Below are 14,488 nucleotides of genomic sequence, written 5' to 3'. Positions count from 1 at the left end.
GGAGTATGTTTAATTCTAAGCTCTGAACTTAATTTGTTATTTTAATGAGTTGGCAATGCATCTTGTAACTGACAGACAGACAATGTCGGTAAAGACAATACTTAGAACAGATTCATTTCGCATCTCAGTTGCCACTAGTCCTCGCTCCCTTATTAGGGCGAAGTCAACCTTGGAAGGAGGATAAAAAGTTGGATACAAACCACGTAGGCACACGCGAAGGTCGGAGGGAGATCATCTTTACAACCAACTTTCGTTCTGTATATAAAGTAGTTGATAACTTTTATATGCACCTGATCCCCTACCAAGTATATCGATAAGTCGATAAATTATATCGATAGCGTGTATTACGAGTAACTGTGGCAGATTTGAGAATTTCACGACGGCATCAATAAGCATGGCGGTGTTCAAAAATGTAGCTCCTCTGAAACGTCGGTAAATATTTAAAAGATTAAAAGGTGATATATATTAAAATACAGCCATCTTTAAAAAATAGCTTTGTTCTTACATCAAAGAACGAAATGAGGTTCATATATAATAAGACAAATTAACGTAATTTTGAAAATTAAACTGCTATGTTGTTACTCTCCAACACAAATTTTCTCACAGACAAGCAAACGTTTACTGCCCTACAATTCTAAATACAAAATACAGGCAACTTTCGATTTACGAACATTCGCTATAACGAACGTCACAATTCATTCAAAAGTTCTTAAAGTCGCCAATAGATAGAGTTCCTTATAAAACGAAATGCCAAACGTATAGTGAACATGATTGTAAGATTTAAATAAATAAACTTTTAAAAGATTACATTAATTATCAGAAAATTATTATATGTTAATTAGTACATGATTTTAATGCTTTAAAATGGCTGCTAATGTATACGATACGTATCGTAAAAGCTCAGGAATGAAAGATACACATAACGAACAAAAACGTATAACGAACGTCTTGGAACGGAACTCGTTCGTAAACCGAGAGTTGGCTGTATTCATACTTTTACTCTGAACTCTGCGATGTTGAGACAGCGAAAAGATGACGATGAAAACAGGGAAAAGTCATGAACACAAATATTTAACCCTATAAAGCACAGCGGTAACCAAATGTACCATCCGCTTTAAATTCCACAGCAAATTTGTCACAGGTTAACATAACTAACAATCAACATCGAGTGTCAAAATCGGCCAGAACCAACGTTCGAGCAAACAAACGGATTGTAAATATCATATTTATATATTTATTTATTTATTTATTTAGTGTTCTGTCTGACGACAGGTCCATATGAACAGGATCCTTCCATCCTTTTCTCGGACTGGGACCTGTTCATATACGTTCTTGGCAGATGATCCAGAAGTGGTTTGCCATTGCCTTCTTCTGTGTGTGAATGGAGTAATTGTTGGGAAGCCACGGAGAAACCGGGGAAGCCCCCGGAGGAAAACTCCGTGTTGCCTAGACCACGGCCTTGCCCAACACAAGTTATAAATTCGGGCACCGTCGGGAATCGAACCCGAGACCCCAGGATTACAAGGCCAGCTGTCTAACCGCTAGACCACCGTGGCGGTTCTCGTAAGGTTACATGCCGTAAATCTACGACATGAGACTGCCGGCTTTAATTCCCCTCCGAAGGAAGTTGTTGTACTACGGACTTTTAACACCTCTTAAAAATCCATCTATCTCGGTCGGGTTCGAACCCGCGAACCTTGGGTCCAGTGGCGCTAACTGAGACACGGAACAGATTTGAAGATACAGCATTCTGCGATTTCAGGTTCTCACAGTGAAGAGTATAAAGATGGCTGTCTTCTGAGAGGATGCCTCTATCATCAGGGTAATAAATAATTGCCTTAATGCCTTAATGATGGAGGGAGCCACGGTGGTCTAGCGGTTAGAACGCTGGCCTTGTAATCCTGGGGTCTCGGGTTCGATTCCCGGCGGTGCCCGAATTTATAACTTGTGTTGGGCAAGGCCGTGGTCTAGGCAACACGGAGTTTTCCTCCGGGGGCTTCCCGGTTTCTCCGTGGCATCCCAACAATTACTCCATTCACACACAGAAGAAGGCAATGGCAAACCACTTCTGGATCATCTGCCAAGAACGTATATGAACAGGTCCCAGTCACAGTCCGAGAAAAGGATGCAAGGATCCTGTTCATATGGACCTGTCGTCAGACAGAACACTAAATAAATAAATGATGGCCACGGTGGTCTAGCGGTTAGAACGCTGGCCTTGTAATCCTGGGATCTCGGGTTCGATTCCCGGCGGTGCCCGAATTTATAACTTGTGTTGGGCAAGGCCGTTGTCTGGCAACACGGAGTTTTCCTCCGTGGCATCCCAACAATTACTCCATTCACACACAGAAGAAGGCAATGGCAAAGCACTTCTGGATCATCTGCCAAGAACGTATATGAACAGGTCCCAGTCCGAGAAAAGGATGGAAGGATCCTGTTCATATGGACCTGTCGTCAGACAGAACATTATGTAAATAAATAATAAAACATTACCTCAGTTACAGAGAGACAGACGTACTAAATTAAGTAACCATTCGACGAATCGTAGAAACAGACAAATGACGGTCAAAGTATCAGTTTAACTGATTCCAAAATCCTGACTTCCGTAAAAAATACATCAGCTACTCATGTTCCGTCTCAATATCGTGTAAATGTGTACGGTATCGCGAGCCCGAACAGCGCAACGAGCAGTAGCCATGTTCCACGCGAGAGGTTCGCTACCATCTTCTATGTTGTGCCGTGTAGGATGGTAAAATAATTATGGAATGAAATTTTAAAATATAACGACAGCATCAGAAAAGATAATGACCCGAAAAACAAACAATTACAGTTTAAAAGTAAACAAAGGCACAAATTAGATCGTATGATGTAATTTCTAAGTCTAAAACGACGAAAAATACTCAAAACACTTGGGGGTTGCAGAGATGTCTTGTCTACAAGAGTTTTTTCACAAACTAGGCTTCAAAAACGGACATCATTGAGTCTATTTAGCGGAAATCACGTACATAAATTATTCACTACGTCGTGTACGTATTTTATAGTTACTGCAAGATCTAAAGTATCGATTACAACATTTAAAATTAAGTAAAAAAAACTAAGTTATTCAAAGAAGTTAATGTTTATCTGACATGCCAATATTATTACTAGCTGTAATAAAATACATAATGCCAGTGTCAGAATTTCAGTGGCTGAAATTCAGAATTTATGGTAAAGCTTTCGTATTCGTCCCATCAAACAATATACATTCTCCGATCAGACAGGAGTCAAACAACAGACAGATTTACAGGTAAACATTTGCTATGACAACATTCATGAATAAAAATATTTACCTTGACAACATTAATAACCAAAAATACTTTGACTGGACCACATACAGTTTTGAATCACTGGGTATGCAGACAAATATGCACTGCAGGACTAAATTAATAACGTATTAATTTATATTACTCCTGAGACTTTTATATAACTCATGAAAAACGTGTGATACCATATTAAAAATTAAATGTTAAAACTGTTCCAACTCTAAGAAATACTGCAATTTATTAAATATTTCAAAATTCGGGCCCTGCGTCCAACAAAACAAACTTCACTGCCACTACGAAACCAAGCGAATGCCAAAAGTACAATCTGTAACAAAAATGTCGAATTACAGAACGCCATTGGAGTACATAACACGCCTCTAAAGCCAATGGAAAAAGTCATTCAAATTATTACAAAATAAACGCAAAGTTATTACGAACAAATGAAGGGAGTTATTGATTTGCAGTATAAAACCAAAATCAAATCGCAGAATATGCTCAAACTTTTTATCGAAACTGTTGCTTAATAATTTAGTTTGTATTGGAATGAAACGGTTTCAAGAAACGCGTTTACACAACATAACACGATTCCTGACTGAGTTGTAAGCTGTTCAGTCATTTCTCCACTAAAGGAGGCAGGAAGTTCCATTTGGTGTACGATTTTATTTTTTATTTTATTTTTATTTTAGTGTTCTGTCTGACGACAGGTCCATATGAACAGGATCCTTCCATTCTTTTCTCGGACTGGGACCTGTTCATATACGTTCTTGGCAGATGATCCAGAAGTGGTTTGCCATTGCCTTCTTCTGTGTGTGAATGGAGTAATTGTTGGGATGCCACGGAGAAACCGGGGAAGCCCCCGGAGGAAAACTCCGTGTTGCCTAGACCACGGCCTTGCCCAACACAAGTTATAAATTCGGGCACCGCCGGGAATCGAACCCGAGGCCCCAGGATTACAAGGCCAGCGTTCTAACCGCTAGACCACCGTGGCCATCATTTATTTATTTAGTGTTCTGTCTGACGACAGGTCCATATGAACAGGATCCTTCCATCCTTTTCTCGGACTGGGACCTGTTCATATACGTTCTTGGCAGATGATCCAGAAGTGGTTTGCCATTGCCTTCTTCTGTGTGTGAATGGAGTAATTGTTGGGATGCCACGGAGAAACCGGGGAAGCCCCCGGAGGAAAACTCCGTGTTGCCTAGACCACGGCCTTGCCCAACACAAGTTATAAATTCGGGCACCGCCGGGAATCGAACCCGAGGCCCCAGGATTACAAGGCCAGCGTTCTAACCGCTAGACCACCGTGGCCATCATTTATTTATTTAGTGTTCTGTCTGACGACAGGTCCATATGAACAGGATCCTTCCATCCTTTTCTCGGACTGGGACCTGTTCATATACGTTCTTGGCAGATGATCCAGAAGTGGTTTGCCATTGCCTTCTTCTGTGTGTGAATGGAGTAATTGTTGGGATGCCACGGAGAAACCGGGGAAGCCCCCGGAGGAAAACTCCGTGTTGCCTAGACCACGGCCTTGCCCAACACAAGTTATAAATTCGGGCACCGCCGGGAATCGAACCCGAGGCCCCAGGATTACAAGGCCAGCGTTCTAACCGCTAGACCACCGTGGCCATCATTTATTTATTTAGTGTTCTGTCTGACGACAGGTCCATATGAACAGGATCCTTCCATCCTTTTCTCGGACTGGGACCTGTTCATATACGTTCTTGGCAGATGATCCAGAAGTGGTTTGCCATTGCCTTCTTCTGTGTGTGAATGGAGTAATTGTTGGGATGCCACGGAGAAACCGGGGAAGCCCCCGGAGGAAAACTCCGTGTTGCCTAGACCACGGCCTTGCCCAACACAAGTTATAAATTCGGGCACCGCCGGGAATCGAACCCGTGACCCCAGGATTACGAGGCCAGCGTTCTAACCGCTAGACCACCGTGGCTTATGGTGTACGATTAAACAAAACAAATTACTGTTCGCGACTGTAATCTTGAGACTTGCAAGGAATGCAGGAATTCCGAAGCGTTAAAGGCAGTTGTGCCGCTTGGTTGATGGGACCGTGGGTTCGAATCCCACTCAAGGCATGGATGTTTGTCGGCGTCTTTCTGTGTTGTGCTGTCCTGCGTACAGGTAGAGGCCTTGCGACGGGCTGACCACTCGTCCAAGGAGTCCTAAAAACTGTCTAATTGATCAAAGCCAACGAAAGTTGGGACCCCCAGATGTTCAAGGCACTTGAAGAATGCGTCGTATAAAAAAAATATAAATAAATTGTTTAGTTATTAATAGTAACAAACTAATGACCATTTCACATCTTGATTTAAGAACAAAACAGTAGCGCCATGCGAAATAAAGACACGAGCTTTATATAACATATTAATTACCACAAACGAGGTTCTGATAATCGAACCATGACGGTATAAGTGTTAACTCTATTGTGGAAGAAAATGTCTTTACCTAATTTACGAAACTTTATCATATCGATATTAAAATTACAGTATCAAATTTAATTTCAGTTTGTTCTGGGATGTAACATAGTAAGGTAAATACCGGAAGAATTTTTAGAGGAACTTACTGCATCCATCTTCAGGCGATAAATAATCATTATTCGTTATTATGACAGTAAGATCTTCTGAAACGTCGGTCATTAACGACCAGACTACATTTCGCAGGAACTCAGTTCCCACTAAGGTTTTTTTTATATCGATTTTTTGATATGTTGATATTAGGGAGTTGCAGTCAACTTCAAAAGCCAACATGACTATAAATGGTGACGAGACGAGGTTTCAGTGTTTGGTGAATTCCTAGCACGGAAGCAGACAGTATACGATAACCTTGCAGCCGCAAAGACTTCTCACAACGGGACCCGGGCGATTGTTAACCTCCGAGTTTGCAGTACGACAGCGAACCCTCCTTAAACTTCCTAACCAAAATATGAGGCACCATACATTTCTCAGTTTCTTTAATCCACAGTTTCATCTTTCACTTAAATCTCTCGCAAAGGAAGACATACTTTTGTTCTCCGCGAAAGCTCAGTTGATAGCGTCTGTCTTCAGATGCGAGCGATCCAGGTTCGATTCACACTTACGTTTCTAATCACCACGCCTATTATGGCTATTATTTTATCCAGGAAGTCAAAATGATGGTCTACAGCCATACTGCAGAACAAATGCGCGAATCGGAGGGTAAAGATCGACCAGGGACTATTCGGCAGCAAGCTGTGACTGTCCGAATAAATGACAAGTATTTTATCAGGTGTTTATCAGGTACAAACATCGAACATTTCTCTAAATTAATTATTTGGTTTTTCCGTCAAATCACAATGTATTTAAAATAAGATAATTAAAATAATTAAAATATCATTCTATGTTCCACATCGAATAATCGATTTACAATTGGAACATTTTTACAACATGTTTCGGTTTTATCAAACCATCATCAGGTGTAAAATTATATTAATAAATTTAAAACTCAATTACAATTTTTTACAAATTTCGTTGTGTAGTTTTTTTTGGAGATGTTCGTATCCAGATATTTTCATATAATGGAGCAACTTTATTGTTTGAAGTGATGCTTTTGATGTTTGATGAAGTATACTTCTGGATCACCTCCAGACACATCAACGTGTCTACTATTTCATCTCTGACCGATGTGAACATCAAAAGCATCACTTCAAACAATAAAGTTGCTCCATTATATGAAAATATCTGGATACGAACATCTCCAAAAAAAAAACTACACAACGAAAATTGTAAAAAATTGTAATTGAGTTTTAAATTTATTAATATAATTTTACACCTGATGATGGTTTGATAAAACCGAAACATGTTGTAAAAATGTTCCAATTGTAAATCGATTATTCGATGTGGAACATAGAATGATATTTTAATTATTTTAATTATCTTATTCTAAATACATTGTGATTTGACGGAAAAACCAAATAATTAATTTAATAAGTCACAATATGACGCAACTACACTATCTTATTTCTCTAAATATTCAGCTTCTCACATTTGACACAATTTCTTAAATAATTTGTACAGTGGTTAAAATTCCTAGTTTTAAATTTCGGTCTCGTATTCATCAAGCCATCAAGGCAAATTCAGCGATAATATTTTAAATTAAAACACGACCAATAATTCTACAGCCTCTACCATTAATTGTTCACTGGACATTCTAACATTTAACGGTCCAATTTGACATATTCATAGCGAGGTTATATAAACAAATATGTAATTTGACGAGCAAATCAACACAACGAAGCGAGCAGTGGTTTGTTGGTTTGTATAGGTTACATGTGTTCTCATGCACGACACGGCCTCCTATGGGCAGAATCCCGGTTCGATAACAGACAGGGGTTCGTCGTACATCCCCTACAAACACTGTCGCCAAAGACTAGTGGCAAACATTTTGCAAACAAGTTTCTTCCGTGTCTGCAGAAATCATATTACATAATTCTTATTTCCCGTTGGAAATGACGAGCAATATGCAATGTCTGCAAATGTGGGCGAGTTTCCAAAAACGTCATCAGTCCAATAATGAGCTACCACCAACGCAAGAGCTCAAAAAAAACGTCGAATCCTGATATTCTGCAAACCAGTCACTGTTAGCAACACTCCAAAATCGGTTCGTATATTTCTCACAAAATTATATAAATTATAAAGACGCATTGTAGGGGTTTTAAACAAGAGAACGTCTACCTTGACAGATATTTTTCGTTATTTTTCCACAGTCCCTCCATCCAAATGTCTTAATAGTTTCATCTAATGAGTCTAAAAGTACATTCCAAGAACATCCTTATATGAATCCTAACTATCTCCTTTTGTTTTATGATTTATGACGGAGAATCCCAAGACACAAATATTAAATTTTCTGACCAACAGAATCTTCAAATGGAGAAGATTCTCATTACAGTGTTCACAAAAGATCACACCTGCCACATATTCTGAACAATATTAATCCAGTCCATACTCTCTCACCCGATTATCATATATCTATTTTAATATTATCATCCCATTTATTTGTGTTGAGATAATACACAAGCGTTACTGAACTAAAAAGTTATCTTAAGTATGCACCAAAACGTAAATTTAAATGTGGAAACGGGGAAATTATAGATTTAGAAGACGAAAGTATATAAAAACCTTAGCCATGATTCTCGTCTTCGAACACGGTGTGTCCTGTTGGATAAACACAGGATAACTGTCCAAAATGAAACACATCGAATAGATGTTATTGTATAAATCCGTATTTTTTTTTTTTTTTTTTTTTTTTTTTTAGTGTTCTGTCTGACGACAGGTCCTTATGAGCAGGATCCTTCCATCCTTTTCTCGGACTGGGACCTGTTCATATACGTTCTTGACAGATGATCCAGAAGTGGTTTGCCATTGCCTTCTTCTGTGTGTGAATGGAGTAATTGTTGTGATGCCACGGAGGAAAACTCCGTGTTGCCTAGACCACGGCCTTGCCCAACACAAGTTATAAATTCGGGCACCGCCGGGAATCGAACCCGAGACCCCAGGATTACAAGGCCAGCGTTCTAACCGCTAGACCACCGTGGCCGTTACATAAAATGATACACCCAATTAAGATTAGTTAAATTAAATTAGACCACCAATGGTACCAACGTAAGATATTAATTATCTCAACTGTCATAACATATATACCTGCTCTTAAAACTAGAGAAACTTTGGCCCAAAATGTACAACTGAAAAACTGGTCAGCTTCTCATGGTATTTTAAAAACATAGGATTAACTACTTATTAATTTAATTACTGACACTGTAATTAAATCAACTACACAGGTTATTCAAAAATATTATCATACAGTCAATTCAAATCTAAATTCGAATTTTTGGTGTTATCCAACGTTTCATTTAAATTTATTTATAAAAGGTACTGGGCAAAAGAACATTTTAAATTTAACGTTATACCAAAAGAAAGAAGTATCATAAATCCGTGCTACCAACCTATAGAAAAAATAACCATACTGGCATTCTCTACGTATCTATCGAATAGATACTTTTTAAACACCCGGTATTTCTACAACCTCGGAATAAAATCTTAGGTGTGACAACAGAGTACACGATTTGAAGGTGGGACAGGGTATGTGACATCGAACTCTTTACATTCCAAAGACTTCAAGATTCATAAATCTTACCTAAACAAATACGCAATGCCAAATCATTTACAAATAATATACAGTTTAAAATTAAGTAAGAATGTGCTCATACATCGTCAGCAGATGAGAATTTGGAATAAAAACAGTAATAATCTGTTGTCTGTACTATCAAAATATTCACAAGGATAGCCTGAGGACAACCAAGTAGAGATTTAAACCGCGTACCTCCCGAATACAAGTCTAGAGCGTTTCTACTATACCAGTCTATTCGATATATCGACAGTATATCGAATCGTTATGCTACGCCATAGTAACTGGACACAAAGCGATATATGTCGTATAATTATATTTGTAACCACGCACAATTAAGATATTGTATAAATCTGTATCTCTAATTTTGTCGTATGTCAGAAAAGTCTAAATTCAAGTGATGCAGGAGAGAATACACGTAAATATACCTTCCTTCGGATTCGCAGTCACGTGGTAAGAAAGAAATTTTGACTTGGAAAGGTTTATTAAAACGAAGTCCTTGCCGTGAATATTACAGCTGTTCAAATATAAAACTTTCAAGTATAAAACATGCACGAGGGTGGGGTCTGGTTCTTTCCCTACACAACACACCCAGAGGAGTGCCACATAACCAAGAAATTCCTGAAAATCTTTATCATTCGGTTATATCCTCGAGCACGATATGGCTACTCCAATAAGGAATTTTCAAGAATGTGAAATAATTTATTTATTTATTTAGTGTTCTGTCTGACGACAGGTCCATATGAACAGGATCCTTCCATCCTTTTCTCGGACTGGGACCTGTTCATATACGTTCTTGGCAGATGATCCAGAAGTGGTTTGCCATTGCCTTCTTCTGTGTGTGAATGGAGTAATTGTTGGGATGCCACGGAGAAACCGGGGAAGCCCCCGGAAAAAAACTCCGTGATGCCTAGACCACGGCCTTGCCCAACACAAGTTATAAATTCGGGCACCGCCGGGAATCGAACCCGAGACCCCAGGATTACAAGGCCAGCGTTCTAACCGCTAGACCACCGTGGCCGTTGTGAAATAATATCGATATATAAATATCACGTAACAATATTGGAGCGATTAAAATAATAACAATGAGATGAGTAGTTCATGGGTCAAAAGATGGCGACAGGAATTGGGGTTTTCACGTCCGTGAGTCCGAAGATGGCTGTCTTCTGGTTTGCAGCCCTGACGATGGAAGCAGCAAGGACCTCTGTAACATCGGTAAACTTCTACCAGACTACAAGTCGCAACAACCCAGAAGACAGCCACCTTCAACTGAAATTTCTTTGACGCAGTAACTATTTAAATGTCATTTAAATTACTTTCACCTTCAAAGGACTAACCCCAACTCTGTTAGTATCTTGATTATTGTAAAAGCAATAATCAAAAATTGTCTATCAATTTTGTTACTGATTCACGTTTGTAATTATCACCACGTCTGTTTTAAAATCTGAACCTTTTTCTGGTCTAGCGGTCAGAACACTAGCCTTGTAAGCCTGGGGTCCCGGGTTCTATTCCCGGTCGTGCTCAAATTTATAACTTGTGTTGGGCAAGGCCGTGGTCTAGGCAACACGGAGTTTTCCTCCGTGGCATCCCAACAATTACTCCATTCACACACAGAAGAAGGCAATGGCAAACCACTTCTGGATCATCTGCCAAGAACGTATATGAACAGGTCCCAGTTCGAGAAAAGGATGGAAGGATCCTGTTCCTATGGACCTCTCGTCAGACAGAACACTACAAATAAAAAATCGCAGTAAATCTCTAGATTTATATTCAGAGGCTTAAAATCATAAAATTTTCTTGTCTAAACAGAATAGGGAACACGTAGACTTCCTTGTTGATGACGACAAAACGGCATGTAATATAATTTACTGGTTTACATTACGACCTACATGAAGTATCTTTAAATGTGGAAAAGGTTGTGTGTGTGTGTGTGTGGGATGCGAAAAATATGCCTCTCATAACGAGAACCTCGTCTTAACGGAGTACAGCCCATTACTACAAACGAGGCTTTGTCCAGCGAGTCAGAATTCACATTACGCCAATCTGTAGTTCTAGAATTTTAGTTTGAATTTTTAACTAGTCGCGACTAGCCAGAGTAGTTATCAATCCAATTACATGAAACTAAGAAAAATAAACTTGGCAAGTTAAGTCCAGGATACCGTATCAATGTACATACATCATGTAACTTACTTAACTTAAGATAGAAGTGAATGCAGGCCCGTGTTGACGATAAGATGATATGGAACATCAAAGTTTGCTAAGACTGTCTTATAAGCACGAGCTCACAGCATACAGGCTGACAAAGAAAGATTTCCAGGGATGCTTCCAGGCTTGGCAGCGGCGCAGGGATCGTTGTGTTCACTCCCAGGGGAACTACTTCGAGGGTGATGGATGAATTTAATACCTGAGATAAGTGTATGGGTTTTTATACGCGCAGTCTTGAAACTTTCCGATCGCACCTCGTATTATACCCACTCGCATGGCATGCTATCCTTCTGGGGAATCTGCAGATGTTTTTTCTAAATTTATCACAGAATCTTTGTCATTTCTGAAGACTAGGAAACTTTTTGTTCTAGTCCAACGCGTCTCAAGCTCTTTTTTGGTACTTCGTCTGTAACTGACATTTACAGCTCTTTTAAATTAGGTTAAAATAAAAATTAATTTTTACAGTTGACAAAACAATTACAGAATATTCCAGACAAGAAAATACAACTTCTTTCAATTCTACTGGAATCAGATGTGCACTGAAATGCCGGATGAATTATGATGCCCTGCGGCATGTCTGAACAGGTCACAAGATGACTCAGCACGTCTGACCGACCGTCCAGCGTTGCACGAGACCAATAACTTCGTCGTGCTATTTATTGACAAGACTTCACCTATTCACTCTATCAAATAATGAATTTCCGTCTCTTCCAAAAAATAATTAATCTTTTACAGTTTGTTAACGAATTTCAACTTCTACAATATTAACATTTGATTTTTAAAATCATGCGTGTCTCATTAAGGGTAGTAAAATTCTAATTTTTTTTCTGTCCATAATTCTGTGTTCTTATCTCCCTGATATATTTCACCACTGGTTTAGGAAATATTTTTAATAATTTCAAAATATGATCCCACGAAAAAAAAATATTCACGCAACTACGATATCCTAAGTGTTCTTTTGATACAAAATTAACTTATTTTCGAATACTGTCTCCTACGATTTTGCGCCGTGTATTGTGGATGACATTTACTGACGTTTCAGAAATCCTTGCTGCCTCCATCATCAGGGCATCGCAACAGAAAGGCATAAATTTAAATTTAAATTTAAAATTAAATAGCATCAGACGAAAATCAGTGCAATATCAGTAATTTATTTTTGTTCTCAGAAATGTCTCTGGAATAATAGAAGAGATGAGTTTGGATGAAGAAACTTTCTTAACAATACTTTTATTTTATTTCAAATTTAAACCTGACAGTGACGTAGTCGTGCGTCATATTTGAAAGTCCACCATTTCGACTACTGATACGCAGCCATATAGTTGGAACTAAATTGTTACTGATTTGCGATAGCATTTACGATAAAATTCAGGGGTCATAACTCGAAACAGACCTTGAAGGCTTCCTAAAACACAATTCTCAATTTATTAGTCTATGCGCTCTCAAACCTATGTTGTCGTTCATCGCTAAGAAAGTTCTGAAATTAACATAACACAGTTAAACAAACGAATATACGAGGCGCGTCCCAAAAGTAAGTTTCCCTGGGGCCGTTTACAGAAACAAAACACAATTTCATGGAAATATTTATTGCAACAGATACAGCAAGTGTCGAGCTATTTTTCAACATATTCGCCACCGGAATTGAGACATTTGTCATTCCGTGGGACCAACTTTTGAATACCTGTGTCGTAGAAGTCTGCCGCCTGGGATTGGAACCACTGTGTGACAACCATCTCCGCCTCTCTGTCATTCTCAAAACGCTGACGCTGACTGGACAGGAATTTCTTGAGGTGTAGGAAAAGATGGAAATCACTGGGAGCGAGGTCTGGGCTGTAGGGTGAATGATTAAACACCTCCCAGCTGAACTCCTGCAGGAGACTTGCTGTCCGTCGAGCCGTGTGCGGCCTAGCGTTATCACTGACCGCACTTCACAGTCGGCGGGAGCTGGAATAAGAACCTCCATCTTCAACAGCTGCAACGATGCTACTGTGAGAACGCGGGAAGTGCCATTAGTGCATGCGCCATGCTACGTCATTGCTCTATCACGTACGCACAGTCGCTTCGCGCAATATAAGGTTTGCTAGCTGTGGGACGAGTGGGAAACTTACTTTTGAGACGCGCCTCGTATAAAAAAATATATTCACAATTAAACCAAGAACAGAGATAAAGCTGTAAAAACTTACTTAAAATCAGGTGCAAATGGATTACGCTGTTCTCATGATGTAAGTTTTGAAAATTTCAGTTTTCTGGAGTTAAATCGTTCTGTACTTGTTTGTGGGCTCATTATAATCTGAAACAGACAAACAAAATGCTATGTTGATAAATCAGGTATTTTCCTTATAGAGAACATGCAAAGTCGTGTTACAATATTATTTAACTCATTCCACAAACAAATGCTATTGAATCACAATAACCTACATACGATTAGCAAAGCGTCTTACAGCGGACGATTTAAGTTAGTGTCGTAACATTAAAATGGTTAATTACCATATTAAACATTAAAAAGAATAAAATTTCAGGGCTTTACATCAGATGTCACTACTGACGTTTCCACCTCAGAAATTCTCACGACCGCTATAATGTTATTACAGATGTTAGGAAATTTAAAATTACAAAAACAAGATGTTCATCAGAGGTATAAAAATGCCAATAAAAATTTTATCATTACCCTGATAATGGCGGCAGTAAGTTCCTCTGAAACGTTGGGTAATATCTACCAGAATACATGGCGTTTGAACCCAAAATACATCCAGTTCATTTGTTCATTATTTCGAAAGCCACCAAGAGTGAGAGCAGATAGACGGATACAAATCATATATTTCCTTATACAA

General features: G+C 39.0%; 1 protein-coding gene across 7 annotated transcripts in view; it reads right to left on the bottom strand.

Annotated features, from left to right (window-relative positions):
- Positions 1–14,488, bottom strand: part of LOC110835430 (uncharacterized) — a 126,217-nt gene that overhangs the window by 36,431 nt on the left and 75,298 nt on the right. For all 7 annotated transcript variants that reach the window (XM_087343359.1, XM_087343361.1, XM_087343360.1 and 4 more), the window contains exon 2: positions 13,841–13,947. The gene's annotated coding sequence lies outside the window, so the exon portion shown is untranslated. The remainder of the gene's footprint in view (positions 1–13,840; positions 13,948–14,488) is intronic.

This window comes from Zootermopsis nevadensis, unplaced genomic scaffold (assembly GCF_977971745.1).
Source record: "Zootermopsis nevadensis isolate Lab colony 2312 unplaced genomic scaffold, Znev_1.0 Znev_ptg000005l, whole genome shotgun sequence".
In the NCBI taxonomy this organism is placed as follows: domain Eukaryota; kingdom Metazoa; phylum Arthropoda; class Insecta; order Blattodea; family Termopsidae; genus Zootermopsis; species Zootermopsis nevadensis.
The sequence above is the reverse complement of the archived record's forward strand: the minus strand, read 5'-3'. Positions and strand labels throughout refer to the sequence as shown.